This window comes from Chlamydotis macqueenii, chromosome 9, assembly GCF_036417535.1.
Source record: "Chlamydotis macqueenii isolate bChlMac1 chromosome 9, bChlMac1.mat, whole genome shotgun sequence".
NCBI classification, from domain to species: domain Eukaryota; kingdom Metazoa; phylum Chordata; class Aves; order Otidiformes; family Otididae; genus Chlamydotis; species Chlamydotis macqueenii.
Window position 1 is genome coordinate 16,084,387 of NC_141564.1, and position 25,663 is coordinate 16,110,049.

Below are 25,663 nucleotides of genomic sequence, written 5' to 3' on the forward strand. Positions count from 1 at the left end.
CATATGCTTTTCCTGCAGCTCCCATATGCTTTTGCAAAGAGAAACAAAAACATTTTTGTTAGTTGCAAGCGATTGATCGCCACATATTTCACAGAAGTCAAGTTGAAAAACAACAACAAAAAAAAGCAGTCAGCTGCTTCCCCCTCCCTTCCCTCTCTGTTCACAGAGGGAACTGTGAAGAGCAGGAAAAAAATTCAGCCCACAGCAAAATACACACACCACTCATTTTTCTGCACTGCAAGATATTCGAGGAATTACAGGAGGAATCTTCATTAAAAACAAGCTATCAAAGATCTGGCAGCCAGTGGCATACCAGACAGTAATTCAGTGCGGGGTGTTCGGCTCAGTGTTCGGCACTGGCCTGGGTCCTCACCGCGGGTAACACAGCCCCAGGAATCCAGGCTCCTGGAGAAGCACATTAAATAAGTCTGGGGGTGGGGGGACAGCACAATAAAGAGATTATAGCCTTTCCAATTCACGGGACAGCTCATCCGATGCCAAATCTGTCTCTACCTGCAGGTATAAAGCCCTCTCTTGTCAATAGGGCTTCCCAGGGAGCTGCTGCCTTGCTAACGCAAATCCCAAAGCAGCGAGGGTGCAAGGGGAGTGGGCAGGCTGCTTGGAACAACTGGGAGCAGGCAGACAGATGTAGGAGCACGCGTGTGTCAAGGCCGGAGCATGTGGGAGCTGAAGCTGTTTAGTTAGAGACTCATTAAGAGATGTGGCAGACCCGGGGCCAACGTTCAAAGAGGAGCAGTGTGAAACATTTCTCTGGAGAAAGATTAGCGCGTGTTCTTCTTTACACAAATAAAATTAAAGAGAGAATCATAATACGGACAAATCAATTAACTTCTGAAAAGCCAAGGGCACCACATGTGAGAGCAGACGAGAGGGGAAGAGCTTTGCTACAGGGACACTGAAGCAGCACATAGCCTTTATTCCCTGGAAAAGAAATTCAGCTATTGCTGCATGAAGTTCTGATGTTAGCCCTGTCTTCATCTTCGCTGTTACAGGAACACAGGTACTTCTTTCCCAAACGGTGTGCACATACCTGTTTATTGCTATAACCCTATGCATGAAGAGCTTGGGATCACCTTCGTGAAGACCATGGAAACATACGAGAGCAGACGCTAAAGGACTATGGCAGCGCTTGACTTGACAGTTTCAGCCTTAAGGTAGGAGTCTGGGGCTGACTTTCTATACAGGACACCTAGAAAAGCATGCGCCCTTCTACCAGAATAAAGACTTTCAGTGATGCAGTCCCATGTCCCACAGTTCTCCCGCAAATTTAACCAGGAATGCTCTTTGCAAAGTTAGTGTTTTGTTACAATGATCTAATCTCACACACAGCCTAACAAGAGGACAGATGCAATAGGTCAAGAGCCCAATTTTCTACAGAAACAAAGCTGAAATATAGTCAAGGGAAGATAAATCAATCTCTCGCATAGGGCACAGAGTAAAAAACAATTTGTCGGAGACAGCTTGCTTGGCAAGATACATTTTATGATAGGTTTTTGTCCTGAGAGGAGTTTTAAGCACCTGAACATCTTTACCATTCACAAATATATTGATGTTGTTGCTTAAGCTTTGAAGAGAAAACAAATCTAATGCGATCTCATTTAGTTAACAGTCTATAAGGATGGGCTTCTTCCTAGATTTCATATTTACAGCAACCCACTGGGACAGTTCATTAGACTTAGCCAGGAAAGCTGCCACAGAAAGAGTGAGACTAACAGAAGAGATGCCATTAATCTTCCATAACCCAGAAACTGCGAAGATCAGGCCTTGAACCACATTCTACTCTCTTGCAATTAATCTCCTGTCCTCTACTTATTAATTCCTTGTCTGTCTTTGTCTTTCAACATTTATTAATGTCCCCAACTGTTTGCAATAAACAGGATGCTGAAGTCTCATCTCCAGCTAGCCATAATTTACAAGACAGGGGGGAAAAGAAAAAAAAAAACAAAACACCAAAAAAAAAAAATAGAAAAAAAATATTCCCAAGAAGAGGCTAAAGGAAGAAAGGAGGGATGTGCATTGTGTGTCGAAAGGGCAAAATGAAAGTGCAGTTATATTCAGTGATATAACAGGGTAAAGAAGAAACACTCCAGATTTCCGTGTGCCATCATTCCGAAGCAATACTCCCACTCCCAGAAGGCTCTGTGTATTTGCTGCTTCCAGACCTGGATCCAGAAATAGTAAAACTAGCTCAAGCCTCCTGGGTTCGCCTGGCCTCCCCACCACCTCAGTCTTTGGAGTACCAAATGTTGTCCCAGGGTCTTCCCACTCTCTAAACTCAACAGCTGGCAAAAGCCCCGGGCCCTGATCCACTCCTCACCTGGAAGCAAGGCAGTCCCGTTAGGCACCCAGATGGACGTACGGACAGGTTCTTCCAAGGGACCTCTACGGGTGGAAACAGAAAGGTCAGAATCAACATTCTGCTCATCATAAAAGCAGAAAGTAAATCAAGCTGGCTGCGACACCTCACCAATAAAACAGCCCCAAAAGTGCCTGCTACGCCAGCCGCCCTCCTGTATGGAGTAGACCATAGCTTTTTTTCCCCCTCTGATACAACTCATGTGTGAGTCTGTCCCTGTTTTGACCCGTATAAGGGTTTTTCACATGTTGGCAGGACAAATTACATCTGAGCAAGCACCACAGTAACTGAGGTTTATTTGGGAAAGAAGCTACTTGTTTTAAATCACGGTAGAGCTGGTGAAAGGCACTGACGCAAGGGCTGCAGGTAACAAAGTCTCTTTCAAAGCTTGACCAGACACCCTTCTGCCTCTCATGCTTTAAAAGACTCTTTTTCCCAAGCTTTCTCTGCTGCTCTGGCTGCCAGTGAGTCACTCCCGCGGTGCTGGCTTTGCCATGCGATCACCAAGAAGAACCGAAGCTGAGACGGGATGCATTAAACAGACACCAATTGTGGAAAAAACAAGCGGAAGGGTGGGACAGCTCAAACTCTACCTCCAGCCCTGGTTTCCTTCTGGGTGCCTCCAAACATGCCCAGCTAAAAAGAAAACACAGTTCACTAAGTTACCACAAGCTGCTTTCAACCAGCAGTCTTTCAAAATGCCAGCTTATTGATATCTGAGCCTACTCTGGTGATTTCTGTTTCCTTTCATCTCAGTCCTGGAGAAGAAATAAGCAAGTTTTTAAAAAATACTAGTGAGGAGTAGTGAAAGGTCCAGTCCACCCCTGCCTGCCCCAGTCTCTCAGCTCACCATGCTCCCGGCTGCTCCATGTCACACCCCCCCCCACTCTCTCTTAACTCCATCCTCACCCCTATTTTCCTAAAGCCTAATTATCTTCTAACAAAAGTGGCTGAGATCAGCCAAGGAGTTAAAAATCATTAAAGAGAGGGAGGACAGACTATCTAGCCAGTCACATACATTATTTTCTTAAGGAAACCAGGCTGAAGCCCATCAGCCCCACCATCAGCTGTCTCTGCTCAGGAGAAGCAGGTCTGGCAGGGCAGCAGCTTCACCCTCCTGGTCCACGGTGGAGGAAGGGGAGCAGAGGCGAGGAGAACCGCAGCAGTTGCTTCACCGAAGCGCAAGCAGCACAGAGAAATTTGCTGAGGACCTGCCCACACAGAGGCTGGATATTCCTTTCATATTTGCCGTGACAAAAAAAATTCATGTTAACATTTTTGCAAGCACTGTAAGCCCATATCAAGTAACAGCAAAAAGGCAGACAGGTGTCCTGACCACAGAGGAGACAGCATATGTGAACAGTTTGGAATTCATTACTACTGCTATTTTTTAAACAGGGAAACAAATCCCAGAGATTTTTCTGTGCATGATACATTTTCTGCTCCCTGTTTGATGTTGCTTTCAGGCTGAAGACTTCAAATAGTGAATGCTAACCTATGCCTGAAGCCTGCTTTAAACTTACGTCCCTTATGTGAGCAGAAATGAATGCATGGTGAATCACTTACGCCACACACAGAGGGGGTGCTGAGCGGTGGTCCGTGTCTCCCGACTGCTGCATAGACACAAACACGTTGTGGGGAAGGAGATCCCAGCCCTCCCCACGCTACAGCCTGATAGTTCAGCAGTAGTGTCTGCATTTTTGGAGTGGGAAAGTACAAGCTCCAGGTCAATGGTTCAACCACGAGCAGTCAGAGAACAATATAACTACTGGCATTTTCTGCAAAGTACGTAGAGATATATATATAATCTGCATAGGCTGCACTTCCAGCCTCTCTGCCTGCCTTTGGGAGCTGCTTAGGAGAAGCTGCATTTTAATTACTAGCCCCAATCAAGGGAATCTTGACAGTGAGGGAAAGAGAGGAACCCAAAGTTACAGACTTCGGTGGGTCCCAGCTCTTCAATTCTTTGCTGACATTACTGCTTCCAGGAATTAAATCAAAACCCCACTTAACTTCAGAGAGGTTGCAATTTGCATCTAGAGCGCTGCCTGAGCCTCAGTTGCAATAAACAGACACAGCTCCACCGAAATTGAAGAACTTATTCTGATTTTGTCTGTCGGCTCTACAGACCTATAAACACTACAGCTCATCCGACCTCCGTGTAAATGTCTTCTGTTAGAAGACCATGATCTTTCTCAGACTGATTTGGACAGCTTGTTTAAAGCACTCCTGAAGACTCATTAGCATTTTTGGGTTTTGGTGCTTGTATTTTAAGAATAAACCCCGACAGTTATTACACATTGGAAAAAGGCTTGTTAACAGTTTACAAACAAAGCTGGACTGGAGATACAACTGGTTTTGGCTTTTCATTGGGAAACTGGCAAAATGGGTGGAGCAAAGAAAACAGAAAAATGAAACTGAGCTGTGCACACACTGAAAAAATCACCCATGTTATTTGACAGATACAGAATTAAAAAGAAACACAGGAATGAGGGAAGCAAAATCATGCTAGAGAAAACCAATTCTCTCCTCTTTTTGAATCTTAACAAGTTATATTTCACATATAGTGGACAGATAAGACAACATTTACCTCAGGAAATACAGATGTACTTCATTGGCCGTCACTGGCCATAACAGCTGACCTCAGATTGGGTTCCTCTCCCTCAAGCCTTCCTCACCCCCTTGTAATAAAGCATGCCAGCGACAAGCTCGTGCTGACCGTGCTCCCCGGCAGCAGAGCAATGCTACAACCTGTTTTACAGCCCAGGGGTGGATGCTACTGACCATCACTACATCCACACCACGGACCCACCATTGCAGTTTTTAAACCATCTCATGAAATGAACTGCTTCTCTTGGGCAAAGGCCATTCCATCCACTGCAACCGAGCTCCTGTTCAGATTGTTGCATTGCCACAGCTTTGTTGATCAAAGCGAGTCTTGGTTTGTTTATTTTTTTTTCAGTTGTCCTGCCCAAATTATACTGCCAAGCATCAATTATAAGCCAAACCTCAGACAGGGAGAGCTGGAAGAGTCTTGCTCAAAGTATTGATGAAAATTCATGAGCATCCCAAGCCCTGCCCCAGGGTTCAGGTGCTGATTAAGGAAGGGCCACCAACACCTCACTGGAAATAAGTTCTTCTCAGCAGCTCCTCGACCTTTGAGCCTTCGGAAAGGGCAGCCCTGACCAGCATCACAACTCGTTTCAGCCAGATAGAGGAGCAGTGGAGAACATCTGTGTTATTTCCTTGGCTGCTTTTAATTTCACTCATTTATCACTCAAGGCAGGAACATGCTCCGAGATCCTTGTGTTTGGGTATCTCTTGCTTCACAAACAGCTTTGCAAGCCGCTTGTCAAGCAAGGTGGTGGCACGGCTGGGTCCTGTGCTAAGAGTGCAATGAGGGCACTGTGGTGCCAGCCCGTGCCTCGCAGCCATCAGGAGCCACATGTCCCAGCTGCTCTGCCGGGCTGGCATGTCACCATGCTTACCGGTATGGCTGTGACACCCAAACCAGTCACACGTGCCTGCACCAACTGCTGCTCTCAAAGGGGAAAGAGAAGAGAGCAGCACAGCCACACCACACGCACCCACCATCAGTGTGTGCACAGGGATGGTGGGAGACAAGGACATTTACAGCCCCCCAAGGTGCACTCCCTCATACACCCTTCTGCTCTTCCAGCACTGCATGCAGCTTTAAAGATCCATAGCTCCAGACATCTCGCCCACGTGCTGCTGCTCCAGCTCAATGAGGAGAGAATGAGCTCAATTTTGCCAGTCCAATGGGAAGGAACAAAAAAAAAAAAATAAATAAAATAAAAAAATATTATTAGTAGTATTTTGTTAAAATCAAACTCATGCATCCCTAGCAAATCACATACAAAAGAGAAGCGATATGGAGAAACAGTCTCCACTATTCCTTCAGTGGCAGAGGGCAGCTCACAGTTGCAACCAAAGCTCAGGCAGCTCAGGTGCAGGAGACCATCATGGTCTGCCAACGTCACACACCACAGTACTGTCCTCCCGTACCAAAGCGCTACCGAACCATGAGAGCAGCTCGTCTGGCAGGGTGAGAGGGGAAAGGATGCCCGGACTCGCCGCTTACTGCTCCCCAGCACCGTTCGCTGAGCTGGAAACACAGGAACAGCAGATCCGGGACACCGATTACACACATTCCTCTTGCACTGCAAATCAACAGCTAAACCATGAGAACCCAGGAGTACACGACAGCCAGTACCCAGGTACACAGGGTGCCAGCCCCTCGCCAAGCCCCTGCCATGCATGACTTCTCCAAGGGGCTCCCCTGCCTGACAAGGACCCGCTTTCCACCAGTCAAGTCTTCCCGCTGCTACGCAGGAGCTTCCCAGAGAGACCAAAGAGAAAGCCAGGCACAGCTCAAATAAGCACCTGGATCTACAAACAACAGATTAAATTCTCAAGCTACAAAACTATGTTTTAGCAAAAGTGCAACTGAACTCCATGTACTTGTTACATTTCTAAATATACTCTGGTTGTCAAGACAACAAAGAGACTGATGGATCTCTAAAGTGTACTGTATCTATTTAATTGTCAGCATTTCAAACTGACTCGAGGAGGGAAAAAAATGCTGCGTGATAAGTCTAATCGTCATGGTTACCACTGGCTAACCCCATAATAAAAATATATATACTCTAACTAAATGTGCCAAGCCATGTGAGGAGCAGATGGGAGACATTCTCATTACTGCAACAGCCTCCACTGGAAAACTAAACTTGAGGAAGGATGCGAGAGACCTTACAGAGATCTCAGACACAACAGACGTCGTAGGCTGCATCTTCCCAGTTGTTTGGCAGCAGTTGCTCAGGCTTTTCTGCCGTGCCTATTCGTCTCATGTGTGCTGGGACAACCTGCAGGGCTGAGGCTCCCTAACATGCTAGCATTCCTGTTCGGGGATCCCATCCCTCCCCAGAAGAAGCCCAAGAGGCAAGCTGTTACTCCTTAAAAGTGTCTGACAAAATTTCATGTGCAACTGCCTTGGATTTGAACTCTCACCCTCACCTGCTCACCCTCCTCCCTCTGGGCAGCCGCATCCAAGGCCCTCCCGCTCTCGTATTGCTAGCAGCTAAAACAAGGGCTACATCCAGCCTTGGAGAAGAGAAACAAGTGGAAAGAAATAGCCAGCCACTGCTGCACATACCATCACACCAGCCTGAGGTTGGGCTGGAAAATGTCATGCACCCCCAGACAGACCTGTACCCCACTTGACGGGTATTATTCAGCAGCGTGAAGAGCCCCATTATTCATGTGAGGTCCCTCCTGAAAGATATGCTTTGTCAAAAATGCTTCAAACATTGGCTTTTTACATGGAGGACCTCCACAACAACATTCGAGAGATCCACCTATGTATAAAACGACTGTGGTTTTCCTTCATTGACCAAAACTCATCCCACTCTGCTCAGTTCTCACTTTTCTTTCATCAAACCAAAGTTTAACTCGCAGGAGAAAGGCATAAGTTTCATCGAGGTACAAGAGGCAATGGAAAACAACTCATGTTCACCTGGCAAGCACTGGTGTCAATGAATGGTCAGGTTTCCAATTAGTCTGAAGTTTCTCCAACATTTTTGATAAAAACCACATCAAAGCTGAATAATCCTTAAAAATCTCCCCCAAATTGTTTCACTCCTTTGTACAAATAAAAGCTCTGTTTCTCTGCTGTCAGACACTTTCATGGAAATCATAAGGCATTCCCTAAAACCATCTCCACAAGAGCCACAAAAGAAAATTCTATCAGGTTAGAAAACATTACTTAAGAGAAACACCTCTTTCCAGGTGCCTCAAGCAACACGTTTCAGTTCATGTTATTTTCCCTGGAGCTTGCCTCTGCTCATCACCAAGATGAACAATTTCTGAATTCCAAGTACGAGATTCTCGGTGATGTAAAAGGAGCTGTCATGCCTACCAGTACAGTCACGTGCGGTTCACCCTCACGTACTGCCTCACAGAGCGGTCTGTGCACGACAATAGGCAGCAAATATCAAAACCGAAGTAGCACAGAAGAGTTATTTCTGGGGTTTGCATGAGAATTATTTCAAATACTACTAAGGTTAGGTGCTAAAAAGAAGTCTTGGGCACAAAGAAGCCTATGTTTCAATTAAAGTCAAAGAGACTTAAAGGTAACTGGCTTTTTACAAGTATCTGGGTACACCCAAAGTGAAGCAGCATCAGCCTTTTGTCCCCAGGTGCCTGAATAATTTTGAAACTAAGCATTACCCATAAGGGACTTCAAAGAGATTACAGCCCTTCTGAAAGCTGTATCCAGAGCTTAACTGAGCTGAAATCCCAAACAACCAAGAGCTTAAAATCATGCTCCAAAATGCGTACTTCAACATCATATGGGTGCAGGAACCTAACTTTGGTTTTCCCGTTACTGAAAGTGATTGCCTAGGGCACCAGGCTCTTACGTTTATGGCTCTGGGACAACTATTACATTCTGTTCTAACAAAGTACATGCTCTCTGGAGCAAACTCCCCAGGATGACTCCTTTGCTTTGGCACAAATGGACTCATTTGGCGGAGATAAAAGGATGTTCCCTTGCATCATTTTCATTTGTGTTTTTTTTTTTTTTTGTAAGATAGAGAAACAGTTAATTTTGCTAAATGAGTCTCTGTTGCCATGACTTCACTGCAGACAAACACAAAGCCATCAAGCTCCTTTTCCTTGGGCGTTGGTTTTTTTTCAAACAGGTAGTTAATCATCTTGATTCTCTTCTTTCTTTTCCCAACATCTGGATTTCCAGCAATATCCCACAATCAGCCAGTGGGACAATGTCAGACAACGGCTATAGCAACTCACTAAATTGGAGCGATATTCCTGCATATACTCATCCCCTCACAACTCACTCTGCCAGCTGTGCTCATGCACCCTCTGTGACTCCAGCACGCAGGGCAGAGCTGCCCGCAAGAGCAGGCAGCACATCTCTCCCAAGCAAACTCTAAATTTATGGCATTAGTCCCTGGAATTCAGAATTCCCACACGCCTGCCAAGGATGGAAAGATGGCTCCATCCTGCTCACTGGCAACCCAGGCTCATGCCCAGGATTTTGCCCCAGTCTAAAATCAGAAGCCTCAATTAAAATCCTTCCCAGTGCCTCAGTTTCTCAGGCGGATGAAGGCAGCTGCGTGTACGTCTCATCTGCCTCTGTGGGATGTTGCGACACTGGCTAAGTTAATATTCATGGAGTACGTTAGGGATTAAGAGTATTATAGACTTTACTGAGGTAGAGGGTTTTTTTCTTTTTTAATATTTGCATTGAATACACAGACTAAGTAGAAACGGCATTTGTAGCCTGCAGCCATTATCCTAGTAAATGGCTTATTACAGCATGCAGCCTACCAGCTCATCGCCATCCTGTCTCACTTAAACGCACGTAGGTGGAAGCGCTGCTCATTCCAGAGAACTTTCTTTTTCACTGTCTCTGCCTGATGGAGACTCTTGATAGCTGGGCTCACAACTCTAGGCTTAGGATATAAATACTTCAGTACAAGCTCGTTGTTTGGTACCTATTTATGACAATCACAGAACAATTAATTACTTCCTGTCTAAGACTAATTCGTGTCTCTTCCAAAAACGCTGAAGGGGGGCGAGTTTTGTCTCAAGACTTTCAATTTCCTGATGAGTCACAGCAGATCCACTACCATAAGCTCAATACTTCAATCAGACTGTTTCTTATCAAGGTATACTTAATACATTACGATGATGTGGAGTGTGCTATTTTCAGGGCTAATTTCAGGCATTGTATGCGTAATGCCTTCTCATCTGAACATGTGCTTTCTCCCGGACAAGACAGATATACCTCCTGCACCATCATCCCTTCTCCTCCCCAAATCATACAGATGAATAAACACCGCAAGAGCAGAAAGCGAAGAAGTGTACATTCAGTGCAAGAATAGCCCTCTTTCCCACTTCAGCAGTTCATTCCCTGCCCTTTGGCAATAAAATTACTTGTGTGACAGCAGCATCTGACAAGAAGAAAACATTCACAGACTGCACAGGTTGCAACAAGTCCACAGCGTCTTACTTTCTTCATTCTAGGGCCAAGAATCATACATTTATTTTTCTGCCCCAGGGAGCAACTCTGAATCCCTGTACGAATCCTCAATTGTCCCCAGTTCCCACGCCACCCACTCACAAGCTCCCAGGCTCCATCAAGCAGGCAGGAGACACCTTAACCAACCTCTGAGCAGCAACACAGGTTATGGGGACCAGCAGGTACCCTCTGGTCCTCATTAATTCCTTTATTTAACAAATTCTTACATATAATTTATTGTGTTGATTGGACAATTGATCCCAGACGGGTTGTTTGAGTCTACAACAGGTTGCACTCTGCATCAGCCTGACCACAGTCAACTGTAGTGGAAACCGCCTCATCCGACCAAAGACAACTATGAAGAGCAGAGCAACAGTCACATCTCCCTGGACCATTCAAGGGCCCAGGTTCTCAAAAGCAAAGCAGCTAAAAGCTCCCAGACACCAACAGCTGCCTAAAATATGTGTAGCTATGATGATAAATAAGTTAAAGACCATAATGTATGGATGAAAGAGACCAGGTAAAGGAGACAGACAGGTATGCTCTCACTTTTAGAGTCACTAGCGTACCATCAAGGTCATCATCAGTTGCTGTAAGAGCAGTCACTGCACAGACACCACCTCAAGACTACACTTGGGCTATCTGCTAACGGCAGTTTTCCCCATGGCACAATTGGACTATGCAGTTTCTATGCAAACAGTGGCAGTGCCAGTTTCTGCAAAGCCCATGCTAATTGCAAGTGATTCCAGCTCAAATGCTCTTAAGGCAGAAAGTATTTAGGTGACACGTAACCAAGGTCTCACATTTGTCTCACCAGCGGTGAATGAACCTACAATCAGCTATGAAAACCTGCTACTGTCTCTTTTCTTTCTTCCTCACTGGAAAAACTTTCACGTAAACTCTAATTTTATGCCAACAAAAAAGCAGAACATTTTAGATCCTCACAATGCCCTCAACCTGTTGGTGTAATTGAACTGTCAAAGCAACGCAAAGCACACGGCCATGGATATTTCATTAAAGTCAACAGATCCTCCAAGGCTCAGTGGCTCCTCAGGTGCCGCTTTGAAAGTGTCAATGTCTCTTCATGTATCACATTTATCTGAAAACCTCAGGGCACCTTAGGAATATTCAACCAGTTTCACAAAGTCTGTGGGAATGAAAAGGGCAAGTGGTGAAGGATCATTTCACACTGCCAAGTCCAACTTGGAAGAACAAAGGAAGCAAAGAGACTGAGCTGAACCTTAAATCTCCTCTTGAGTAGGCTCAGTTAGTTAAGGTTGCTTTAATTAAGGTGAGGATACTCACACAAATTTTATAGACATCCATGAAATACACTACCACCCAGTCAGTTCATGGGACAGGGCAGCAGGCTTCACGAGATCTACAATGATACTCACTTTGAGCCACAGGTGACAGAGTAACATAGCTGTTGGAATACACATGAACCTCCAACTGGAATCTCAGCATCTGCTCTCTCTGTTCTAGAGTACCTGTGATAAAGTTTCTGGAGCAAGTCTGGACTGGAATAGCCAGCATCCATTTCTAACAAGATCAGAAATGTATGACCGTCTCTGCAGCTCTCTTCTTCTGTAGGTGGCAACCAGCTTCTTTGAAGAAAGGATCAGGCAGCAGCAGAGATAATGAGCCGATGGCCTCAGCTGTGCCACAGAAAGCGCCTGGAGAGTCACTGCCTCAAGACAAGTGCAAGTAACTTTCTTAAAAATTAGTGTTATGAATAAAGAGAAAACACAGGATCACATTAATGAAGATGAACCATGTTCATGATGGAGGGAAGATCATCATCAAGCAGAAACTGAGTGAGAGTTCAGGAAGGCATGATCCTTTGGTGGGAACTGGACCACTCCCAAAGAAAGTGGAAGTTGGTTTAATTTTGATTCATACAATTTAAAATGGCTTTATGTGGAATGAGCACCTGAACACCAGATGCACATGATGATGTACTCAGAAGTGACTGGCTGTAAAAAGGACAGAAATGAAACTCACATAAGCTGGTGCTGGTTTAAAAGGTTAAAGAAAATAGTGGCAAAGTAGATGATTAAAATATTTGAACCTGCCTGGAGATTACAAATTAGTTTCTTATCATGCTCCTGGTTCAGCTGCTATCTCCCCACAGAGTTTCAGGTAAATAACTTCTCTCCCAGCTCCTGTCCAGCAGGCACAGTGATATTCAACCACTACTAGGAACACTCTGGAAGAAAGCAAAGCATTACTATTCAACACTGCTTCAGAAAGTAGCTCTTGCCTATCCCCAGCTTTCCCAAAACACTGACAGAACCACCATTTTCATCCTCTCTCCTTTTCCCCTTCACTCTTCCTATCTGCCTGCTGTGCCCATGGTCCACGCTGTCACCTCACAGGAGACAGTCATGGACTGTTGTTACAGTGTTGGTCAACACTGACTCAAATCCAAACTCAGGGCTTTCACATGCTACTGAAATACCAACAAACAAGTACAAAAATCCTTCAAGGAAGAGGCCCTGAGCAAGTGATCTGCACATTTCCAAAGCTAAATGTTTACTTCTCCCCCTGGCAGCATCTGGAGGCCTGCAGAATATTTATCTGCATCTTGGAAACAGCTATTTCATCCTACAAACACATCAACAATTCACCTTAACTCAAAATAATGTTTTTCTGAGCTCTGAGGAAACGATGAACAAAATCATCATCTTTTTCTTCTTTTTGGCAAATGTCTGATAAAGCTTTTCTGAAAGGAGCTTACTTAATCTTTTCCCACATTGTTTTCTATATACAGCTGCCATTCCAGAAACAAAACAAAACACGGTGCACAAATACACACAAATCAGGGTTTGGCCCCCCAAAAGCCAGCTTCCTCTCCTACCAACTCAGCAGCAGAGACCCATAGCCAGCGAGTTCCTAGAGTTTCTGAGGGGCTGACTTGGGATGGGTTTCTGAGAGCTGGTCTTCAGTGCCTTAGGACTGCATGATAGTACAAGGGAAAACGCTCTTAGAAGGAATATGGATGGTGATATATTGATTTGGACCACTACTACCAAGCTATTTCCCTGTGGAATTCACTCCTCTCCGACCACACAGTCAAGTTCTTGCCAGTTGGAGACTCACCCTCAGCTTGGTTTAAACAGAATTAATTAATCTGGTTTTCCTGGGGGGAGAAAATAGTCAACAAATCACTAAACAAGAAAGGCAAGTTATGATGATCTGAATGTGATTTCAGGTAAAGTGAATTGTCAGGGGATTCAAGCAAAAATTCCTCACTGATTTATCAAAAAAGTCACTGAGATGTCTTCAGAACAAGCTATCAAGAGAGGTCAGTCTTCCTCTCCACCTCTTATTACTAGTTACTGCTGGAAGCGACCTTTTCTGCAAATCTCTAGACCACTTTGAAGTGCTGGAGACTTTAGGAAGCGAAAATTAGTTCTTAAAAGGAACTAAACTGCTTCAAAAACATTTTATTAAAGGTTGCATCTTGCTTTTCTCTCACCCTTCAGTATTTAGGATGAACTACCCACTACAAGAAAACAGCCACTGTGCAGTTCTAGATGACAGTCCCACATTCAGTGACACAGGTGCTTATTAAGATGTAGAAACCGAGGGAGAGAGAAGCTGCCCTATGCCACCAGAGCAAGCCAGTGGCAAAACCCAAAGAGAAGTGAGGAGCCGCATCCCTCAGCTCTGCCTGCAGCCTCGGGAAGAGCCGAGGCAGGGAGCTGGCACTGCCTGCAGCCAGCATGGAGAGCCTGCCTGGCTCCGGAATCTGCTCAGCCCGGCAGGAGAGTAGGAGGTGCAATTGCTGGCAGGAGCAGGCAGAGAAGCAAAGCTGGTGGAGATCATAAATGGAGGAGTGTTGTAAAACATGGAGGTGAGCACAGACTGACACTCACCTTCACAGTTCCCCCACAGAAAAGCATGACTCGCTAGACTCTCCAGTCTTTGAAACGCATCCAGCTTTTGCTAGATTGATCCAGGAACCTCATTCGTATGCATGTTTGTTCTCACATGCAAACACAGCGAGGTTTTAACCGCACGCATTTTGCACAAGTCCCGCAGGCTCAAACTTACAAGTTACTTGGGAAACTTGGACTTAAACAGGATTGTAAACCAAAGGAAAGAGATTGCAGACAAGGGCAAAGACCACAAAGAACCGTGGAGCAATTTGGGCTTGAAGGGAGCTTTGAAGGAGCCCAACACAGAGGCTCCGCAAACACCCAGTCTTCAGAGGATCTCTTTCTTAAAACAGGACTGACTTAAAAATATTGCACTGGCTGATCTTCCAAAACTGATTAGTCACATGAGAATATGGGCTACGTTCTCTTCATTTAATATTACTCCCAAGCGGAAAGCTTTCGTCAAAGCTATAATACATTCCGTTCCAGAAGAACAATAAGGTGGTATTAGACAGGTAGTAACTTTCAGAATTAAATGGTATTGTTATTTATCAGTATGTGCTGCATCTTTAAAAGTTTCCAAAAGTGATAGTCTGTTTTAGTGCACGCTGGAATATTCAAGAGCATTTCATATCTATTCTCATATCAAGAAAAGAGCAATTAGATCAATAATGAAACAGGAGTACTCCCTTTTACTTTCTGTGGTTTGCAAAAAGGTTCATGTTTCTGTGTGAGCACAGCTCTTTTTTTAGTGATGTGAAAGTGTGTGGTTTGTGCAATACCCAGTTTCTTCTAATATTTGAGTTTCTGTTGTTATCTACCTACAATTTACAGTAAAGCATCTTTTATTCTCACACCTCTCAATCTCAAAATTAGACCAATTTTCCCAACAACAAGATTTTATTACCCCGTGTAGACCTTTTACAAATACTGGAAAGCTTGCCTACAACACACTCCTCGCTAATACAGCATGAAACCAAAGATGATAGCAGTAGCGTTACCAAGCCTACCTATGCAAGTGCCTATGAATACAGAAGAAGCAAACACAAGCTTTTTCTTGGGGAAAAGGACCAGTTTTCTGTTTGGAAAAGCAACTAGAATTCGGTTGCAATCCATGCTGAGGGTCCCAAGGCACTGCACACAGTGGGTAAAGATTACTGTGTGACATCTGAACCTCTGTTTACACATCACTATTGTGCTACTCATTGTGACTAGTTTATTACTATTTTCAAAAGTATTCTAAATATTTAGAACTGTTGTTTGGTGTTTTGTATGAATCTAATTCTAGCAAAAATTTCTTAAGAACTCTCCAAAAGAGGACACTGCAGCTACTGGGGATGGGTAACGTGCTGGTCCTCCCATCAAACCAAAACATGCCATTTAAAGCATTTTGACCCTCTCTACAATGGACAAAAGCACTGATATTTTAGGCAGAAATGTTCATTTTCCAGATAGCTGTTTCTGGCCACATGGTCTACTCCAGAATCCTTGACTGTGCTGTCCCTGCATTTCTCTTTCTCAGAGAAATGCATCTTTGTCAAATATACTGAAGGTCCCAAAGAGAGAATTCACCTGTTGCTACAACGCAAACATCAATCCAACAATAAAAATCTCAAAAAAAAAAAATTGAATACTAAATATTTCTGAAAAAAAAGTAAGTCACCAACAGCAAGGCTTTCAATCCTGTGGCAAGTTATCTGCTCAGCTCTGGAGTCTGAACCAACAAAGTGTGCATGCTAAGGACTCCCCACTTCTCAGTGATCTCCCTGCTCTCCACCACTCTGGATCAGTCTCATAGTTTGCACACAAATATTCTTAACAGTCACAAAATCGCCATGCCCTATCTGTCATTAATTTAACAGCAATGGCATAACACTGCATTACCTAGTCATCCAGCTGCTTCTACTAAGACTAATGCAGGCAAGCCAGGACACAAGTGCTTAGACTCCTTGATGCATCTTGCACCCACCCAGGGAGGACATGGCTTTCAGCCCGTCTGCATAAACCCTGGTGGGATTAGCCAATGTTTGAGAGACTCTTTTGTGGGATAAGTAAAGAGGTCAAGTGCTGCATTCTAAAAAAGGCGATGATGGGTGTACCTAATCCCCCAGGAGGCACATCCCTCCTCCCTTTACAGCCAGCAACAGGGATGACTAAGGGGACACAGCAAAAACCATTACAACCAAGGCCATGGAAATTAAAGAAGTGGCAAATGTACCATTTACCATGTCACCTTAACATGAAGCGAATTTATCTGATTTTATCATCAAACATGCCAAAAATTACATGTTTGGAAGAGATGCTCAATGAGTAACCATGAGAATATTGCTTACTTGGTTCTAGATGGAGCAGAACTGATGAAACCTCCTAGTTTCATTACTTTGGATCCCTTGCAGATAGACCTGATGCTATTGGGAAATGGCAGTAGCTAGATCTGCACTAATGCAAGGCACTTTAAAACATCCTCTCAACTATTTGGGCAATGCTCAATAAAACTAACTTACAACACTTTCTGCCATAAAAGCACCCCACGTAGGTGTTGCCACAGTGGGCAGCCGTAGGTCAGAAAGCACTGTTTGAACGAATGTTTAAATTAAGGGTGGGTGCTACACCAAAAATATTCTTCTAAATCAACATCACAATAGATTGCAGTGACCATTTCAATGGCACTTGGTGTTCCCACTGCTATCTCCATGCAGGAGACCTGACTGCCCGCTGTGTCCATGCCCCTCCACACCCAGGTATTTCTCAAACTTTGATGACATTGCGGGATCTTTCTTTGGAATATAGGCAAAGACAGACCTGATACAGCAAACAGACCATGGGAACAGCTTTGTTTATTTTAACATGAACTCCTTACACACTTTAGGAGAGCCATCAGCTGGTCTATCCCTCACCAAAACACCAGAAAGGAGCTCACACTGCTGCTGCTGCTGCAGCTTAACTCAATGCTGGGAATGGCTCCAAACATCTCTCTGGAAACTAGCGTGATAATAAAACTTGTGCTGAATCACAAGGCTCTCAGGCAGCTCAAAATGGGCTATCAGGAAGTGGGACCCATCTCAAACCAACCACAACTTCCTTGCCAACAGAGTTTCTCATCAGCAACACAGCACCAGCCATTGCCCTCATCTGAGTTCTTGGCCATCAGAAAATATTGGTAAATCCTCTTCCATTTTCTTCCTCCCTCAGACAAGTTTACCAACCACCAACACTGGATGCCCATTGCTTTCCCTCACCAATAACCCATGCCAGATATGGACCACTGAAGATGAAGTGAAAAGTTTCATCCCCATCCTCCAGACCAGCCTGCACACCCTCTCTCCACCATTAACTCTGAGTTTGTCACTGGCTCCGAGTGACCTTGGCACAAACAGTAATTCTTGCCTCTCTAAACAAGAATTTGGGAAACCAGCTTTTACTGGACAGATACGTCTGGCTGAGATTTGTGATCAGATGCAATGCACAGTACAGTGTATGACCTGGAGAAATATTACCATCAGCTAACAGCACAAATTTCTTTCTTCCCTGTCCTTCATTAGCCTCAGAAGCCAGCCTTGCCAGCAGCAATGCAAGCTGAGACAACAAAACACATTAATGATGGGCCCCGTCATGTTCTGTATTAATTACTGTAGCTGGTAGTAAACTGCTGGTTATAAATTATATTTTGATAAACTGTCCTTTCTTTGACAAGCCAGCTCCAATGTTTAATGTTGCACTTAATCCTCAGATAATACCCTAGGAGTCCGCATTGTGCCCAGCAACAAATCAAAGCAACCTTCAAAGGGCTGGCACAGATCCCCTTCTCCTACAGACCCCAACCTGAAACTATTCCGTCGCACCAACCCCTTCACAGGTCAGCTCCAAAAGGTGAGTTGCCAACACCAGCAGTTTGGCAGTAACACTCAGTTACCAAGGGTCCTACAGAGGTGCCCTAGCAGCTCTCCAGGCAAGGAGCAAGGCAAAATCCAGTGCGGAACATGTTCAAGTACATGAGCATGTTTATATACATGTACAACAGTTCTCCTGAAATGCTGCAGTAGTACAATGTTCTGCAAGCTAAAATAACAGGGTAATAATCCCCAGAATATCTCAACATTAAAAAGAACGAAGGATTTCTTCTACTTGGGACCAAAATGGTCAAGTAAAATCTTTATGTGAAAACAACATACTCTTATTTTTGTTTATTTTTAATTCCATGACATTTAGCTAGCAGAACAGATGTTAGCAAAGGTCTAGGAGAGGTGGAATCCCATTTTCTATACAAAGAAAAATGTTTTGGAGGAAACTGCAATTTGACAAAAATACCTATTTAGCAAAGTACATTTTAAAAAGTGGAAGACATGTTTTGGTTTTTCTAAGGTAGCAAAAGATCCACTATGGCTCATGAAAAGGATCCCAAGTCCTAGGAACAACGGTATAAAATTATTTTGCAACACAAATCCAGGAAAATAAGGAGAAGGGATGTGCCCTTTCAGAAGCAGCGCAGGGAGAGACACTCCTCTGTCTCAACGAGAAGTACTCATCATCTCCCACCACCACCAAAACACGGAAAAAAACTAGAACTAAAGGGCTTGCTGGCAATATACTGGGGAATATCCTGGGAGGTTTGTGGTGGCGCAGCCATGGTCTTCCCAAAGAGCAGGTCCAGCTGTCATCAGTAAAAGCCAGGAGATCATAGACAGAGCAGGATCAGGCCTGGCACCGACAACATTTTCACTCATTTTACTGAACACACAGTCTTCACACCGAGGAACGACAAGATGTTGCATCTGGGATTTACAGTGCTAAAAACCAGAGCTTGGGGAAAGGATCAGCAGCGGCTATCACGCAACCCGTCCTCACCTCTGCAGAGGGCTGTGAAGCCCTGCGGCCTCGCTGCAAGTCACAAATTAAAACTGCTTCCAGCCATCCAGGGTTCGGTCGTGTTCCTCCACCGCTGGTGGCAGATGGCATGTGCTATTATTATATCTTGATTTCCAGCTTATAATAGTAATTGTATGAAAACTTCTGCCCTTGGACAACTCATTATCTTTATTTTGGGAAAAAGCAGAAGTAGCCTTGCAGTTAAATAACTTTCCTATTTTAACAATATTAAAAAAAAATTCATAACATACTTCTGCTAATTGGAAACACACAGAAAACAGGATATGGCCGTATTAGTTAAAGGTCAATGCACATTTACCCACCTCTTTCGAAACTGACAGTATTCTCTTGACAGCCATAAAAGCTGCTTTGAATTTTAGTTCCCTAGAAAGTAAATACAAGGAATCCCAAAGCCATAACCACAACTGCCACAACTTTTAACACTGATGTCATATCCAGCTTAATGTGTGCTGCAGAAGTCAGGATGGTAAAGCTTCAAAATCATCTCATCTATGGTATACAGGAAGAAAACAGTAATTATCCCCCAGCCCATCGCCCCGGGCGCGTACCACAATGTCTTCATTTGAGGCAGCATTAACAGCAGGACGTGTTTTATTCCCAAGCATTTAGCGTGGGGCACTGCGGGGCTGGTGGGACCATTTATGGGGTCTGCTGCAGCCAAGTATCTCGCGCTACTGTACATTTTATTTTGGTTTGCAACTGCTCTTCCAATTCCAACTACCAAACAAACGTTCCCCCTTTTTTAGGAACCAGTTTACATCCACTTGTGCCCATTTGTTTCTGTATCAATTAGCCAGGGCAAAGGGGGGTGCCTTTCAGATCGTTTTCTGGTACATCAGATGTAAGGCGACAGTGTAATTAATAGATGTCATGCACAGTCCCCTTGAGGCATTGATTTCTTCCTACTTAGGAAACACTCAGGGAGAACACGGTCACTCCTGGCTGTCAGGGGTCCTCATAAAAAATCATAGGCCTGGATTTACAGAAACTGCTAATAATTTTTGATGCTGAGAAGGTGGAAGGTGGAGTCTGATTTTGTAAAGCGGAGGAAATCTCTCATTAACTGTAATGTCTTAGCATACCTCAAAGAGAGCTTACAGGAACATAGAGCTGGAAGTCAAAATACTTCCAGAGCAAGAGGCAAATAGGAAAAACCCTTTCGGTCCCAAGCTGCATGGAGGGAGATACCAACACTCTCCCTGAGCTCGGAGCATCTGCATCTCTGAGGGGTCCAGGCCAGTGATTGCTGGGGTTGGACTCATTTGCTGTCCAGCTTCCCCACTGTCACACCATATCCCAGTCACCACCTTTGCACCTCAGACAACTTGGATTTCACCAAGCCATCTGTATGTAAAGTTGAACTTCTAGGAAAAAAACATTTTATGCCTATACACCTTGGTTATTTCCTTTTAAGATTTAATCTTTCCATCTCTTATATAAAGTCCCCCAAAAATAAAAAGCTCGAGATACTTTATTATTTTCATCACTCCTCAGTTCTGCCCAGGAACGTGCAGATAACAAACCACGCAAGATCAATATTTGTGCAAAGCCAGTTGAAATATCCTCATCCGGCAAATACTAAACCTCCCAAGGCACACCAAACAAACAAAAAAAAAAACCAGAAAGAAGACAGTCCACAAGCACATCAGGCGATCTTGCTGAGCATTATGCTTAGCTTTACACAAGCGATAAAGCATTTTTCACTGTGCACAAAGGCTCAAACCCAAAAACGGCTACCCAGAACTGCTCACTCCTACCCAGCCCACAAGGCACAGGAGAACAATCCTAGTTTTAAAGAAACATCCCCTTTCTTCGATTTGCTGAGTGATGCTGAGTCTCTCTGGAGAGATAACAGCACTTTGCCTGGGCAAAGTGTGTTTTAATAAGAGATGAAAGAGGGAAGAAAGGCTCTCCAAGAAAGGAGATGTCAGTGCCACGCAGCCAGCATGCTGCAAACCTCATATTTCAAACCAATATAAATGGCAAATTGTTACACCTCTCTAAGTCAGAAAAACACCCCTCTTCAGTGTTTACCTTAAAAACACTGCCCTATGTAGGTAGCTACACAACCGAGTGATCTGGTCTGTGACACACAGAGATGAATGATGGAGAAGAGAAGGAAGTAAAGGCTGGTCTGAAGCAACACCGTACGCACGTGGTCCTGCACCACCACCCACCAAAGCAGGCATCTGCTAGCAGCTCAACTTCTGCAGCCTGCAACTGCTGAATGCCTTTTCCGCTGGAAACCTTTCTGCGATGATCATCTTCTACAGAAGGAAAATCATGAGAGGAGGACACCCAATAGCTTCCAGCCAGAATACAGCACGCCTTCAGCAAGACCTTTCATTTTCACAGGCACACACTGGAGTTGTTCTTCACAACAAAGAACAGCCCGTCTGTTGCATAACTAACCTTAGGCTGTGTTAGCTATGTCGTGCCTTCTCACAGATCAACTGACCTTAAATAATGTCCCCAGTGTATTCAGAGCCAAAAGGTTTCTCTTTTAGAGCTCAACTGACAGGTCTTCTCCTTCCAGCTATTTCTTCAGAAAGGCACACAAAGAAGGTTTCAAGAGAAATTTCATGCTTACTGTTCCAAGAGCAGCTTTCCAGGTCAAAAATGAAGCAGAAGATCTCAGCTCCAGAGTCGCATCTCCCTTTGAAGGCTTCTTCAGCACTTCATTGCAGCAGAGCAAGTGAGAGCCTTTGCAGGATGGAATGGGGATTGAAGTGGATGATAACTGGGAAACCCACTATACCTCAGGAAAGTTTGCTGCAGTTCTGACACTGAGTCAAGCCAGAAGGAAAACAGCCAGTCATGCCAATGAAGCACGGCTTTGTATTCTGGATAAGGCAAAACAAAGGTCTGGTGATGAGGAGCTCTCATGTGTCATGCAAGGGTCAGCAGCAAAGGCAAATTCCACCATGGTATTTCCGTTCTGTCGCCCAACCCATTACTAAAAGTAGATACAGCAGGATCTTTCATTGCTTATCCAAAAATGCCATTTAACATAGCTGAGCAGCATCACCCCACTACCACATGCCACTCCAGAGGTGGGATATCAATCCCTGCACAGAGCTGAAGCCACAGGGCACTGTGCAATGAGCAGAGGAGTTTTTTTTCCACCATTTCTCCAACTCCCACCCTGGCTATGAGACGATGCAGGAGCTCTGCAGTAGCCTGAGAGATGGCGACAGACAGTGTGAAAGTAAGCAAGTCTCCGCACCGCTCCTGGAGGGTTGTTTCATTGTCCATGCAGATGTCTGCGCATTCCCCACTGGTCAGAACAACGTTTGAGAAGTAAAATGCTCTGCAAAACAAGACCATATTCCTTTGGGAGCACAAGTACTAAAGTAACTGCCCAGTAAACCTGCGACAAAGGCAGAGATGCTAAAAGTCTGGATATTTTCCGACACCAGATCAGCTGTCATACAGCCTCCACTTGAGCACCAATTTCCCTACTTAAAAATCCCAGCCAATAGGGCTTCCCTTCTTGCTACGTGTTGCTCCACTCATCCAACTGCTGCTTGATGAGAGGGTAGATATAACACACGCATCCAGAGACTCCCTGACCTCTTCAGGTGGAGCACATGAGGCTTAATTGATCAAGTTCTGCCCTACAAAAGAGCCACACTATTTCATGTGCAAGTCATTGTCGCCTCTCACTGTAACTGGAAGAACCCAGAGGTGCAAGGGTTGTTCATGCCAGAGAAGCTTCAGAGCTGCTGAGGAGCTTTCTAGTAAACTGAGCCCTGAGCGCGAAGCAGCAGAGCTCAGTTACTGGAATCTACTCCTCCCGCATTAGTCAGCATATATGAATACATCCTCTTGCTTCATTAAATTTTAATTGGAATACATGTGAATAGGTTGTGCTGGTTACTTAATCAAAGGGAGTCCAAGTACAAGGCGTTCACATGAAAAGCTAGAAAGCAACATCCTTTCTAGCTTTTCTTTCAGATTTTTTAAGCATCCATTGTCGATTTCTTCAGGTCAGTCGACATTTTGGGGCTGCTGCAAAGAACCACGAAAAGCAGCCACAAAGCACAAATAAAGCACTTTGGAGGGAAACTGGACACAGATCATTAACCTCGAGTTCTTCGTTATTATCCAGACAAAAATTAAATGTAAAATCCCAGGGCAGCTGTCACTTTAGCTAGCTGATCGGTAGCGCTAAGAACAGCGACTGCTTTGCCGCTGCGTTGCATGCGTGTTTGGGCTGGGCTGTCTGGAGCTTCATTGTTTTAAGTGTCCTTAGGTACTCTGAAACCACAGCAGATTTCAACCCATAAAAAAATTCTACCTGTAAACTTTAAGATTTCCTCAGTAATCGCCTTCTCTTGTACTGCACCACAGACACTTATTTGTTCACACATGCTTTCCTTGAGCTTAGAGAAACTTTGCATGTACTTTCTTGCCTGAGTAGAACAGGATGACCATCCCCAGAACTCCTTCCTTACTAAAACCACGAGCTGTACAACCGGATTCTCAGCTTCCACAAAATCTATATAGTTCGTACAGCTTGAACAGACTTACAGCAGTTTACAGCAGCTGAAAATTTACCAGTAAAGCAACTCCAGTCTTCAAGAGGCACAGCTGGGGACGGGAGCTCAGTGCCTGACTGCATGAGAAACAAAAAGCAGCTATGTTGCTCTGCACAGCACTGTTTACTAAGTGAATAAACAAAAAAAAAAAAAAAAAAAAAAAAAAAGAAAAAGAAAAAATAAATTGTAGCAATTTAAAACCACAACAAAGAACTTACTGGACTGCTCCTGCACACTTGCTCAGAAATGTACATATTCTGTACAGTGATTGGTTCTGGCAGCCTGGGACTGACACACTTTCTATGGCAATGTCCTAATATTAGAAAAATTTGGTCATAAGCTAAAAATGTTACAGAAATAGCATAGGATCATAAATTACCAGCTGAGTCAGAACTCGATCTGCTACTTGACTTTTAAACTATTTCATTCTTTTTTTAAAAAAAAACAAAACGAAAAAAAAAAAAACATGCACATCACAGAGTGGATTTTTTTTTTTTAAACAGTTTGCTTCTGCTATCACTTATGAAGAAGAAGGAGCCTTTGCAGGGGGGACGAAAGTAACTCAAAATGGCAAAAATTGATCTGCAAAGAAGCAAAGACACAGAACCTCCCATACACCACAGCCATGTATGTAGCAAGCCCTTCATGAACAACACAGCCCTGCTACATGCAGGCTGTGGCGGGCAGGAGGCTGCCCCTTGCTCACGCAGGCACGAGGACTCCTCTACCAGAAGCCCAGGGATGATACTGGGTTTGTGCCTGGTAGCACAGAGGCATAAATCCCAGGAATCCTAAGTGTGCAATGCAGTCTTCAGCATAAAAGCATTTAATTTGCACTCTGTACTTGTAAAATCTTGGTAAATAATTAACAGACAGCATAAGCATGTAACAGAACTGAGTCGCAGGTGTTAGCGAAGGAAAATTGCTATAAATGGATATGTCACAGTAATAAGCCGCCTGTTCACCTGTTGGGTGCTGCAGAAATTAAACAATTCCGTTTTCATAAGTTAACCCCTGTCACCCAGAACCTTACTAGAAAGCATAGTCATACCCCTTCTTTGTTATTTATGGCCATAACTCTTTCTCCTTGAGACCTCCTCGTTCCACATCTCCTCTTCAATTTCTCCCTCCTTCCTGCTGCTCCTCATGCCCTACAGGCTGTTTCTGCAAACACAGCCCAGGAAATTTGGGGTTTTTTTTCTTACGCGTAGCAGGAAGGCAGAGGAGCAGAAATCCTCCTGCCAGGTGTCACGCTGCAGAGAACCCAGCTCTGCAATCTCTGCGCTCCTTAGAACAGCGGAGATGTTCAGCATCACAACATTTCAGCCGCAAACACGCAGCTGCCTGAAGGGCAACAGGCAGCAGCCTGCCAAAACAACAAGGGAAGGGGAAAGGATGATTCCTCAGAGAAAAGCAGATGACTAAAAAGTTATTCAATCCAGGGTAGGCACACCAAGGAAAGTAAATTTCTCACAATCATTCGCTGCGTGTCCCTCAGAAAACACGCTGATCCCAGCTCATCTGCACCTCTGCCTGGAAACAAAACCCAAAAAGTCTCTTTTCTAACAACAGCTTCTAAATGTTTAAGCTCATTTCACCATGTTTGTTTTGGTTTTGAATACAGTAATATACAAGCAACGAATTCTTGATTTTTTTTTTTTTCCCCCCAAAGTGCAGCTCCCATAAGCTTAAAAGTAAATGGGAATGCTTTGCTTCCTGGGGTACGTAACTGGAACATTTTTCTAGCACCTAATAAAACATTGTTTGGTTGATACTAACCATTAAAATATGTGTTTCAAGTCATGTAATGTTCTCTGTGAAATTTGCCTTTTTGCTCCATGAAAAAAAAGGGCACTGAAAGGAATCCTGCAGCCATAAGGATCTCACTTATTTCATGGAAGTATCATTTTAA

The 25,663-nt window shown here is 44.3% G+C and overlaps 1 protein-coding gene across 3 annotated transcripts in view; it reads right to left on the bottom strand.

The window, feature by feature from the left end:
- LPP (LIM domain containing preferred translocation partner in lipoma) overlaps window positions 1–25,663 on the bottom strand; it is a 330,469-nt gene that overhangs the window by 228,942 nt on the left and 75,864 nt on the right. For all 3 annotated transcript variants that reach the window (XM_086754441.1, XM_086754442.1, XM_086754443.1), the window contains one exon: window positions 2,339–2,403. The gene's annotated coding sequence lies outside the window, so the exon portion shown is untranslated. The remainder of the gene's footprint in view (window positions 1–2,338; window positions 2,404–25,663) is intronic.